Source organism: Gorilla gorilla, chromosome 4 (genome assembly GCF_029281585.2).
Source record: "Gorilla gorilla gorilla isolate KB3781 chromosome 4, NHGRI_mGorGor1-v2.1_pri, whole genome shotgun sequence".
In the NCBI taxonomy this organism is placed as follows: Eukaryota; Metazoa; Chordata; class Mammalia; order Primates; family Hominidae; genus Gorilla; species Gorilla gorilla.
In genome coordinates, this window is record NC_073228.2 from 139,050,098 (window position 1) to 139,061,955 (window position 11,858).

The following is an 11,858-nucleotide window of genomic DNA, read 5'->3' on the forward strand; positions in this document are numbered from 1 at the left end:
GGTGCCCCCACCTTAGCCCTGCCTGAGGCGGCTCTGGGGAAGGCTGGGGAGTCTGGCCACTTATCTCACCCCATTAGGCTTATAGCAGTGCTGCTAGCAGACAAAGACTCGAAGGGGGATTAGGGGTAATTACCAGGCAGCTCTTTCTTCCCAGGGTTTAATGGGCCCAGCCACTGTAATTGTACCTGCTGGTCTTGGGCTGTTCCCTTCCATCCAAAGGCCAGGCCGTGGGCTGGGTTTGGGCGTTGAAGGGCATGTCCTGGCGCTTGTCCACCTGCCCACCTATTGCTGGGTGGCCAATGCATGACTTCAGCGTGGCATGGCAGCCTGGCAAGGACTGATAGCAGAGCTCATGGTGAAGAAATCAGGGAGCCCATTGTGTGCTAAGGACGTGCTAATGGGAATGCGGGGGCCTTCCTGCCTTGTCAGGGCCTGAGCTACTCAAGAAATCTCCATCCTTATTGAGAGGGTTATCTCTGTGGCCTATGGGAATATCCAGAGGCCTGGGCATTCTGGGGGCAGGGCAGTAGGGATCTTTCCCAGCCAAGTGAGGTGGGACCTGCCTTAGGGATAAGGGACGTGTAGGCTTTGGCTCTGGGCAACGTTGCGTGGATAGGGGAGCCCCAGTCTGTGCACCCCGGCTGCTCTGGGAGAGTGCGAGGCCCACGCAGCCCTGGCTGTGGCCATGGGCACAGGCTGGCGGGCTCCGGGGTTCCTGCTAATGGACCTCATCCCACAGCCATGGAGGGACTACTCTTTTCACCAGGGAATCCCCACTTGGTCCCTCTCCCTCTGAGGAATGTCTGCATCAAAAAGCCTTGAAAAGAGTTCAGCAGGGGCATTTGAAAATTCAAAGTATGCATCCTTTTAATCCTTTTAGGGAGCCTGTAAGGTGATATTGATGGCGATGTTTTCATTTCTTAGAATTATTTTTCCAGTCATTCACGTGAACTCAGAGCACCATATCGGTTTTCCACCTTAAGTAAGAGGATTAAAAACATTGCATAATGCAGGGCCTGAGTTAGGAGCCCAGGCCCCAGAGCCTTGTCACATTGTGTAATTGGAAGTAATTGCCAGTGTGGGGTTTGAGAAAGGCGCCCGATTGGGTGGTGGGGGCTGGTGAAACCTCTTTTGAGCCCTTGTTAAATAGGGGGGGCAGATTAAGCTGAGCAAGTGGGTTGAATGGACAGACTGATGTACTCACCCCTCTCAGACCTCAGCATCTTACCTGGGTGTCCTTTGAGGGGAACATAGGGCTGCTTTGGGGGTGCTGCAGGTGTGTGGGGGAGATGGGAGCAAAGCTGTCTCTGTGTACAGCAAGGCCTGTGCCTCTTCCTGGCTGCTGCCTCTTCATTCTGGGGACAGGAGCAATGCAGGGACCTGTTGTATCTTACAGAAGACCCTCAGTCTCTCTGAGCTGACCCCTGCAATATCACCAATCAGATGACATCCAGGTTATCTCTTGGGGAAATTGGAACCATAGGTTGGGGTGGGAGGGCTCACGTTCCAGGGGGTGTAGCTCTTCCAACATAGCATTTTTTGATTCCAAATCGAACTTCACTTGGATCTTGTGCAATACAGCAGCCTTGCCACAGCTGTGCAAATGGCTCATAGGGCCAGAGCCATGCCTATCAGTGGGGGCCCTTGGTTGGGGAGGGAGACACTCGGCTTTCTGAGAAGTGATTGAGCCACATGGAAGTGAAGCTGTTTTGGAGTAGCCTGCTCTGGCTGGGTGGTGTTGTGGCCATCGAGCACCCACTCCTGTGTCTTTCTCCTGTGTGGTTCTCATTTAGCCACATTGTCCCCTGCTTTCTCCAGGTTTTGATGCCTCTTTCCCGGGATGGGGAGTTTAAAGTGGGAAAGCAGGCATTGGCACTATTCACAATAGCAAAGACTCGGAACCAAGCCAAATGTCCAACAATGATAGACTAGATTAAGCAAATGTGGCACATATACACCATGGAATACTATGCAGCCATAAAAAATGATGAGTTCATGTCCTTTGTAGGGACATGGATGAAGCTGGAAACCATCATTCTCAGCAAACTATTGCAAGGACAAAAAACCAAACACCGCATGTTCTCACTCATAAGTGGGAATTGAACAATGAGAACACATGGACACAGGAAGGGGAACATCACACACCAGGGCCTGTCATGGGGTGGGGGGAGGGAGAGCATTAGGAGATATACCTAATGTTAAATGACGAGTTGATGGGTGCAGCACACCAACATGGCACATGTATACATATGTAACTAACCTGCACGTTGTGCACATGTACCCTAGAACTTAAAGTATAAAAAAAAAAAAAGTGGGGAAGCAGGAAGGAACATGGCTGTTCCTCAGAGGTCCAGGCTGAGAGGTTTGTGGCAGCTTTCAGGGGAAAAGGAGGGCCAGGAGAGGGAACGAGGAGATGAAGCCCAGTTATGAGCCATGTATAATTTCCCAGGATTTTGTCCATGATGCTCCAGGATTCTCTGTGCCCTGGCAGTGGGCTGGGAAGCCAGAGGGTGTCTTGACTCCTTTTTCCAAAAACTGTTCTCCGTCCTGGCCTGTCCTCTAAGGTCATCTCTGTCGCCATGCAAAGGGAGACGAGATCAAGGCCCCATCACAGCCATGATCCCTCTGTCCATCCTAGACTCACTTTCAGTTGAGGATCCTGGGCTCATGGCTCCCACGTGGATGTCCCGGGTGCCCCATAAGTGGCTGTGGCTGATCAGGGGTCAAAGATCACTCATGGGTCACCCCATCTGAGTCCATTGCTGAGGACAGGTTGAAATAGAGAGAGTGTGGCTGTGTGTGTTGGTGGAAGGAGTTGGGTTCCCTACTCTATTTACTGGTGCCAGCCACATTTCTGGACCTTGTGATCACATTTTCTTTTCTGGACCCAAGAGGCTTAGGGAAGAAAGGAGGAGACCCTTGGTTTCCAAGGCCCTGAGTTTGATGACTCTTGGCTAGATTCTGAAGACTTCTAAGTTTTTCCTGAAAACCTCCCTTGCGTCTTATCCCCCATATCAGAAGAAGATCCCTTGGGAATGAAATTCTATAAAGTATGAACTGGGGTTTTCCTAAAGAGGAAAATTTCAGAACTGTTTTTGCTGGTGAGATCTTTTTATTTTATTTTATTTTTTTGAGGTGGAGTCTCACTCTGTCGCTAGGCTGGAGTGCAGTGGCATTATCTTGGCTCACTGCAATTTCCGCCTCCTGGGTTCAAGCAATTGGTGAGATCTATTTTTACAATTAGATTGAAATTAGAAACTAATTAGAAATTGTTTCTTTTTAAAAATTAAGCTTCTGCTTAAGAAAGCTGCTTTGGTTAAAATGGGGGAGGGGACTGGAGCCTCACCCTCTGCTCCTTCTGCTGCCTTTGGTGGCTCCTGCGGTGCCACCATGCAACTCTAGGGCTTTTTGGAAAATGGCTTATAAATCATCTTCCTAAGCTAAGTCCCTGGTGGGTTAAGGTGTGAAGATTAAGATCATGGGCTCTACGATCAAACAGCTTGTGTTCAATTCCTGGGTCTGCCACTCACTAGCTGTGTGACCTTGGGCGTGTTTCTGAACTTGTCTCCTTTTGCTTATCTGTGAAATGGGCATAATAAGAATACCTGCCTTGTAGGCTTGTTATGAGGTTTAAATTAGTGTTTGGTACAATGACTTGCTCACTTGCCAAAAATGTTAGTGATTATTAACAGGGAACTCTCAAGCCTCCAAAACTCTCTAGCATCCAAAGAAATTCAATCTAGTGGTATGAACTGAAGTCATGCAGATATTGGGAGAGAGATTTTAAGGTGGAGAGAGGACCTTCCTTCACACTCTTGGGGTTACCTCCAGGTCAGACCAGTCCTGGTCTTGTGGGTAGTGACCTTTTTTGCAAGTGAGTCACAGTGAGGACCTGTCTCCTTCCCCAACTCCGTCCTAGCATTGAAGTTGAGCAGGATTAAACAGGGTGTTGAGTTGTGTCATTCTCCTGCCTCTGCCTGGGGCGGGAAGGGTGACTAGCTCTAGTCTAGGTTGTGGCACAGCTCTGGTGAGAAGAGGGGGAGGTGGCCTAGCCAGGAGACTTGTTTAGGGTAGGTGTGCACTAACAGGACGTGAGGACAGATTTGAGAACCCTTCCTAAGGAGGGGACCCTTGTCCCTGGCTCCCTCTCCCTTCCTCTGCAGGAGTCATCCAACAGTGATGATGAGGGGCATCACCTTTGTTGTTTAAGCCTCCTCCTATTGGCTCTTGGTGCTACCCAGGGCAGCTCCTTTTATCCCCATCATACAGATGGGATAGTCGAGGCCTAGAGGGTTGAAGCTGTGTGGCTGATTCTGGGTCAGAACTCATGATCTCTTGACTGTGCTCTGCGGTCTTGGCGATTGGCAGATGTGCCTGATTGGCCTCGGAGGGAGTCATGGAAGGTGGGCACAGCTCAAGAGAGAGAGTGTTCCATTTGCTCCCTTCCCAGCGGAAAGGCCCTCATCTGCTCCCGCTGGACTGGGCGCTGCTCTGGTTCCTAGCCTGTGGCTTAGTAAGTGCTCAGGAGAAGTCTGTTGAATGAGTGAACAGTGTTTGGAGGTATTTCTCAAACATGACTAAACTGCCCAATGCACACAGAACTTGAATCATGACCTGAGTTGCATAACCAGCAGAGTTGTATGTTCTGCTGCAGTGGAAAAGGACTGAATTTCTATCAGGGTGGAAAAGAAAGATAAAGCCCTGTCAACTGAGGCATCTTATGGTGGACCTACCACTGCTACGACCACGTCATCTATACCAGCCCTGGGTACTCTTGCCCACTTCACCCGTGTAGATCCTCATCTTGGCCTCATTGGTTGTTCTGTCCCAGGGAAGAAATGTTGACTTAAAAAATAGGCTGGGCTTCTGGGATATTCTTCACTGCAGCAGCCCCATATTCAAGGTATGATGAGGTGGGGGTGAGAAGATGTGCTCTCTGAAGGACCTTCTAGATAAAAAAGTCAGTGGCTTCCATCAAACCAGGAGCTTCCCACATGGTCTCTATGTGGTTGGCTGTGGGAGCGTCCAGGGTACCTGTTCCCTGCAGTGGAAAAGCAAGCCAATTAGCTTCTTTGGGCCCTGGGCCTCTTTTAAGATTGTCCTGGGTCATGGGCCGAGGCTGTGGTCTGTGCAGCTCAGAGTTCTTCCCAAGCAATGCCTTGGTTCAACTGGTGGAGCTTTTTGGAAGGAGGAAACCGTGGACTGACGGCATTTGACAGGTAAACTGTAGGTGCTTGGATGATTTTTAGAATTGGTATCGGGACCACAAGGGCAACACGTGTCCATTGTATACTAGTATGTGCCACAGCCTCATGATAGACACAGGGCCTGGAGCTCGAGCATTGAGGAGGGAGTCCAGGTGTGTCTCCTCTGTTATGCCAGGCAGCTGACTCCCACTGGCAGCATTTTCCCAGGGCAGAGACCCACACTGTGCCAGGTCCTGTCCTGCTGACAGGCTACAGTGTAGGGCTCATAGAGCCAGCCCCCAAGGTCATGAGGACAGGGGAGACAGTTTACCACATACCAGGCCAATGATCAAGGTATCAACTCATCACAACCAGATTTGGTTTTATCTTGCAGAAATTTCAAAATTGAGCAAGATTTCAAAATAGTTATTTCACAGAGGTTTCAAAATGGGAAGACCTAAAGCCCTATCCTGTCAGCCTATCCTGGCCTGAGCTAGGCCAGGGTGCTGTCTGGCTCCTAACTCCTGTCTTTTCTCCCCAACCTCTTGCTACAGCTCTGTAGGATTGGGCTCCAGGTACTAAATCTTGCCTGATCTTGGGAAGGGATCATAAGCCATGTGCATAACAGCATGTCCTGAGAAAGGGCCCAGGGCATCATCTTCTGCCATGTACAGCAATCTCTGGTGGTGGCTGGGGCACAGACCTCAGATCCAGGCTTGGACACCAGTTCCCACTTGACTGAGTGGTCTTGGGGAAGTCCCTTCACCTGCAGGCGTTGGTCTTCCTACCTGAACAACAGTGGCGATGGTGGGTTGCACCAGAAAGTCTCAGCCAGTCTGTGGTTCCAGGCTCAGTATCCTCACACAGTGGTATGCTTGTCCCCATTTTCTAGTTTAAGCCATCATGCTTCCTAGATTGCACCTGGCTATGCTGGAACAAATCCAGCCCCACTGGGAAGCCTGCTTTCCTTGTCTACTCCAGCACACAGTGATTTTCCGTCCTTGTGATTTCCATTGACCCATTCACTGGACACACTTCCTACCTTGCGCTGTAATCTCTCTCTCTCTGTCTCTCTTCTCTCTCTTTGTAAGTATGTTTTCTCCATCAAGATTGGGAGCCCAGGTACTTCCCTCCTCCACGGCATGTGGACATACTTGGAATCCACAAACATGACAAATAACTCAGAATCATGGTGATCTAGGGAGTGAAGTATCCTGCGCATCATATATTTTTCCTTGGGTTCTAACAGCTTTCCTTGGGGCCTAGCATGAAGTGATTTTGGTGGTTCCTCATCATGCCTGCAATTGTGTGGTCTTTTCCGCCTGAGGGTTGCCACAGTGTAGCTGCCCTCTATCCTGAGGTGCCCAGGGACTAGTGAAGGACAGGAATCGGGACAGGGCCCCTTGGGGCCCACTGCACGGATTCCCATGTGCTCACTGCTCCTCAGCCCTTCCTGGAGGCAGGCGTGGGATGGGTCTGGAGGGAACAAGGACAGCTAAGTCATTGCCATGGATTTAGCCGGCTGGCTGGGCCCATATATGCACAGATTGTGGGGATGTGGACTCCTCCTTCCCATGCTGGAAATGGGCCCCAGAAAGCTACCACCTGCCACTTCTGTTGGGCGGGCGGGAAGAAGCTTGCACCATAGATACTGTGAAGTCTGCAGGTTTCACTCGGTTGGGATTTGTCATCTGGCAAACAGTCAAGTATCTGCCATACCTGGCCGAGTCAGCTGCAGCCTTCATGGCCAATCCGCATGATGAAGTATCCAGTCAAGTTTTGGCAATTCCAAAGGTGTGGCAATCTTGGTTGCAAGGGGCCAGTGGGGAGCATTGCGACAGAGGCCCTTGTGCTGGACCTGCAGGACGCCCCAGGAGGAAGGCGGAGGGTGGAGGGCACCCTTGACAGTTGACATCTGTGTCAACAGCGCCCAGTGACACACCGGGGGAGGACGAGCCTGCACTTGGCAGGCCAACAATGAGCTGATTGATGCAATGAACTTTCCCCTCAAAGGCCCCACCACTGCCTGGGGAGCCTGGGCCAATGGTGGTCTGCCTGCTTCCCCTGTAGGGATCCCCTGGCAGCCTCAGAGCAGGGAATGGGGGTGGGTATTGGCTCCTGATGGGGTCAAGACTTGCCCAGGATCCTCTAGGAGCCTGCTGTGGAGTAAGGAGAAGGCTGGCAGCTCCTGGACATGCAGGAACAAAGGCCTGGGAGAAATGAGTGGTGTATGAGTGGGAGTGGCTGGGCCCTGGGTGGGTGATGTGTCTACGGTGCCTCCCACCTGGCATGAGGAGGGAGGAGCTTCATGAGCTGCTGGGGAGGCAAGTATGTTTGTCCTCCCATAAAATGTGGCCCAATTTATAGGGGTTGCAAATGTTCCCTAGAAACCTTACCCATACTGCATGTCTGGGCTCAGTTCAGCACTGGGGATGAAAACCTTGGCCCTTCTTCTTAGACCCTGTCGCTCCTTCTCCATGTATACATGCATGTGTGTGTGCACACACACGTGCGCACACACACACGCACTACCTTGCCAGCTGAGGTTGTGTGATTCATGTTGCTGGGGAGCTCAGACTACTCAAGGCCATGGTGCTGGGAGACTCCGTATCTGGGTGTGGATATTTAGTCTAAGCAGGCCTCAGGTCATGGGACCCTCTAGTTGACTCTGCTAACAAAGACTTCTCCACCTACTTTTTTTTCTATGCTGTATCCCCAGAAGAAGCAAGCCCAACAGACCTAGGTTACTCAACAGGGCCCTTAAAACAGGTCATTGCCTCTCTCAGGGTCTCAGTGTTACCACCTGCTCAATGGAGCAATAGTGTTGGCTCAGTATGGATCTTGGGATTGTGTGAGTTTCCAGAGAAAAAGGGGAGAAAGTCCTTTCAGAGCTGAGCAGAAGACTAGAATTCTCCAAAAATCCAAGTTTGTCTAGCCCAACTCCTGTTTGAAACCTTTCAAGGCTCCTTCAATGGTAACATTCAATGATTATTTTCAGGACAGAGGCCAAAATGCTTATCAGAATCCAGCCTCTGCTTATCTCAGTTCTTCAATGCCACACTATTTCCCTGTCCCCTTGTTTTCTACATTCCATCCATGCTGGCCTCTTTCTTAATATCTGACATACAGAGGCCTCATGGTGGGATAGAAGGTGGAGACTATTGGCTTCTTTGCTGGGAATGCCTTTCTTCCTACATCCCTCTCTTTTTCCTTTCCATCTAGTTAACTCCTGTTCATCTCTTGGTTCTTAGAGCAGTTGTCCCTGTACATATTTTCTACCTTGTTTTTTATTTTTTTATACATCATAAACATAATTTTTTTAATAGACTCTGAGAAAAGTCTGTTATCTGAAGTGTAAATCTCTTTCAGTATTTTGATTCATGATGTCTTATTTCCTTGTGTGCCTGGTTATTTTTGACTATGTGCTGGTCATTAATGCTAAATTATTTTAGAAATAATTCATTCAGAGAGGATTTTATTTGCTTCCTCTGGGCTGTGGAGTGCTGTCTGTTAATTTAAACACGAGATTAATTTAACTCTCGGGTTATTTGAACAGGAGCTGCAGGCTCACAAGAGGGCTAGTTTATTTGTAGTTCACCCTCATGCTGGGAGTGAACCCCTTTATGGGCTCATTTTACATAGGTGGAATTGACACTTTGACTTTTGTACCCCTCATTTTAGAAGGTCACCACCAACTTCTTCCAGATCAGAAAATGTCCTCAGGGCTAATGTGGCTTTGAAGGTTTGGCTTATTTTTTTATGTCCTCACCTTTTTATAAATTTTGGCTTGGTAATTCTTAGCCATGTTATAGCTTTTTGATTCTTTTGAGAAAATTGAATTTATTTAGACTTTTTCAGGTATCCTCTGTAGGAGGTTGGTTCAAGTTCACTAGCTCCTCCTAAGGGAGCAGAAGTCTCTTGGTATAATTGTAACTTCTCTAAGGAAGCATTCTCTGACTTCCCACATGGATCTGGCTTCCTAGTTATGTCTTCTACTGATAAAATGAGGCTCTCTCCTTACTAGTTCTCACAATGGTTGTACTAATCAGTTTGTCTGTATGGTTATTTGGTTAACACCTCTATCTCTACCTCCAGACTGTAAGTCCATGCAGGCAGGGGCGGGGCAGATGCCTATGCCTGTTTTGGTAACCATTGTATCCCGAGCACCTAAAGCAGACCTTGATGTGTTATGTACTCAAGGATTACTTATGATTGGAATGACTTCTACTTCCTTTACTTGGTCCAGCAAGTTTGTTTCTTGTGTACCCTCTTTTTTGCCATTACTTTAAATATGCAACTCAGTTATCCTCTACTTCTACCTTATATTTTGGATCCCTCAGAAATCAAGATGACCCTAAAATGCACATGGTAGTTAACAACATGAGCTTTACATTCAGAGAGTTCTGAGTTTGATCCTTGCTTCTTCTTAGCTATGTGGTATTATTTGAGTCTCTTAAACTCTCCGAGCTTCAATTTCCTCATCTATAAATCAGGAAAATAATCATGTCTAGTTTATTAAGTTGGCTTTAAGATCAAATAAAACGATGCTTAGCATAATGGGTGACTTTGGTGGGTGAAATGAATTGGCACTCAGATCCATACCACCCTCCTTCTAGTAAACCTTGCATACAAATGTTAAAAACTATATGTCTCAGATTCCCTATGCCAGAAGTGTGAATGCAGATGGGTTCTATCAGTTAGATGTATGTGTGTAAGATTTGGAAGACAGATATAAAGTAGAGACTATCTTCTGTCTTGGCAACAAACATAGCAACAGTAAACATGGTCATAGAGCTGTTGAATTTTCCATGTTGGAGTTCTAGAGTCTGGTCTCTAGTTGTGTGGGTATTAAGAGGCAGTCATGGTAGTGACAGCACTTTTATACCCCTGGATTGTAGTTGTGGCAGTGTGTTCTTGATGTCAAGTAGTTGCAGTGGCAGCTTTTTGATTCCTTACTAAATCAGTTATGGGTCAGTGTCTAGGTATAATCCATCCTGAAGCATAATTCCACTTTATTTGTGAACCTGTGAAACTCAGTAAGTTTTCCACTCTAAGAATATAGTGGGGGTACAGGCATAGGGTAATAGTTCTAGACATTTCTGTCCAAAAGGGGAGAAAATGTAAAGAAAAAAAGAATCACTGGTCCCAAGCAATTTTGAAATCCAGCTGGGCAAACTTCATTTGGTTTTAAGGCTTCTCCGTGATTCTTGGCTCACCATCTGAGTTCAAGACCCCACCTTCTGAGTCAACTTTTCTTTTTCATTAAAGGTAGCATCTGTTTGCAGCTGAGGAGTTTTATCAGCCTGTTTATTGCCTGGAGATTTTCGGAGGTCCTACAGTCTTTTTTTCTTTTTCATCTCCTCTCAGCCCTCTTCAGTAAAAACTGCAGTGTTTCTGCTGGCATAACATTCTTAAGAATCTTGTAGGTCTTCTCCTCCTCCACCAGTCTTTCCTAGATAATCTCATCTCTATTTTGGCTTCTGCTGAGATATTCAAGAGGATAGATAAGTCACACTCTTTTCAAAGAGGCTTTTGTGTGACTAATCTTTTGATCTTTCTGAGGTACTAGCAATGGGTTGTCAAGCCACACTCTTATTTTTTGCGTCTTGTCATACTTTCTTGAACGTAACTCTTAATTTTAGTGTTTTTACAATCTAGATAGGCTGAGACTTTCCCTAAATCAAGTCATGTTTCCTTAAAAAAAAAATACACACATACACAAAAACAAAAAACAACAACAACTAAAAATAATTTTTCCTTCAGTTTACCTCTTCTCTGTCTCTTTTTTTTTTTTTTTTTTTTGAGATGGAGTCTGCTCTGTTGCCCAGGCTGGAGTGAAGTGGCACAATCTCGGCTCACTGCAACCTCCACCTCCCGGGTTCAAGCTATTCTCTTGCCTCAGCCGTCCAAGTAGCTGGAACTACAGGCGTGTGCCACCATGCCTGGCTAATTTTTGTATTTTTAGAAGAGACAGGGTTTCACTATGTTGGTCAGGCTGGTCTCGAACTCCTGACCTCATGATCTGCCTGCCTTGGCCTCCCAGAGTGCTGCGATTACAGGCATGAGCCACCACACCTGCCCAGTTTATCTCTTCTCTTTTGCATTTTACTATAAGGAGCAAAAATAAACCTGGCCACACCTTTAACACTTTTCTTGAACTGCTACTCAACTAAATACACAAGTTCAACACTTAGAATTTCTGCCTTTTACATAATTGCAGGGCACAATTCCACTGACTTTCTGCCACTATATAACAAGGATCCTCTTTCTTCTAGTTTTGAATAACATTTTTTCATTTTCTTCTGAGCCCTTACCAGCAGCACCTTCAACATCCGTATTTCTACAAACAGTTCTTTCACAACAATTGAAGTGTTTTTTAAAGTGATTTTGGTTTTCTTTACCATGTTCCTCATTCCTTCTGAGTCTTAGTAAAGTTGTTAACATCCGTATTTCTAATAGTCTGTTCAAGGAAACCTAGGCTTTTCTATCATGCTCCTTACAATTCTTCTAGACTGTGCAACTGCTGTTTCAAAGTCACTTTCACACTTTTAGGTATTTGTTACAGCAGCCCCGCTTCTGGTACCAAAAACTGTATTTACTTCTTGTAGCTGCTATAATAAATTCCCACAACAAAAATGTATTATCTTGTAGTTCTGAAGGTCAGGAGCCCAA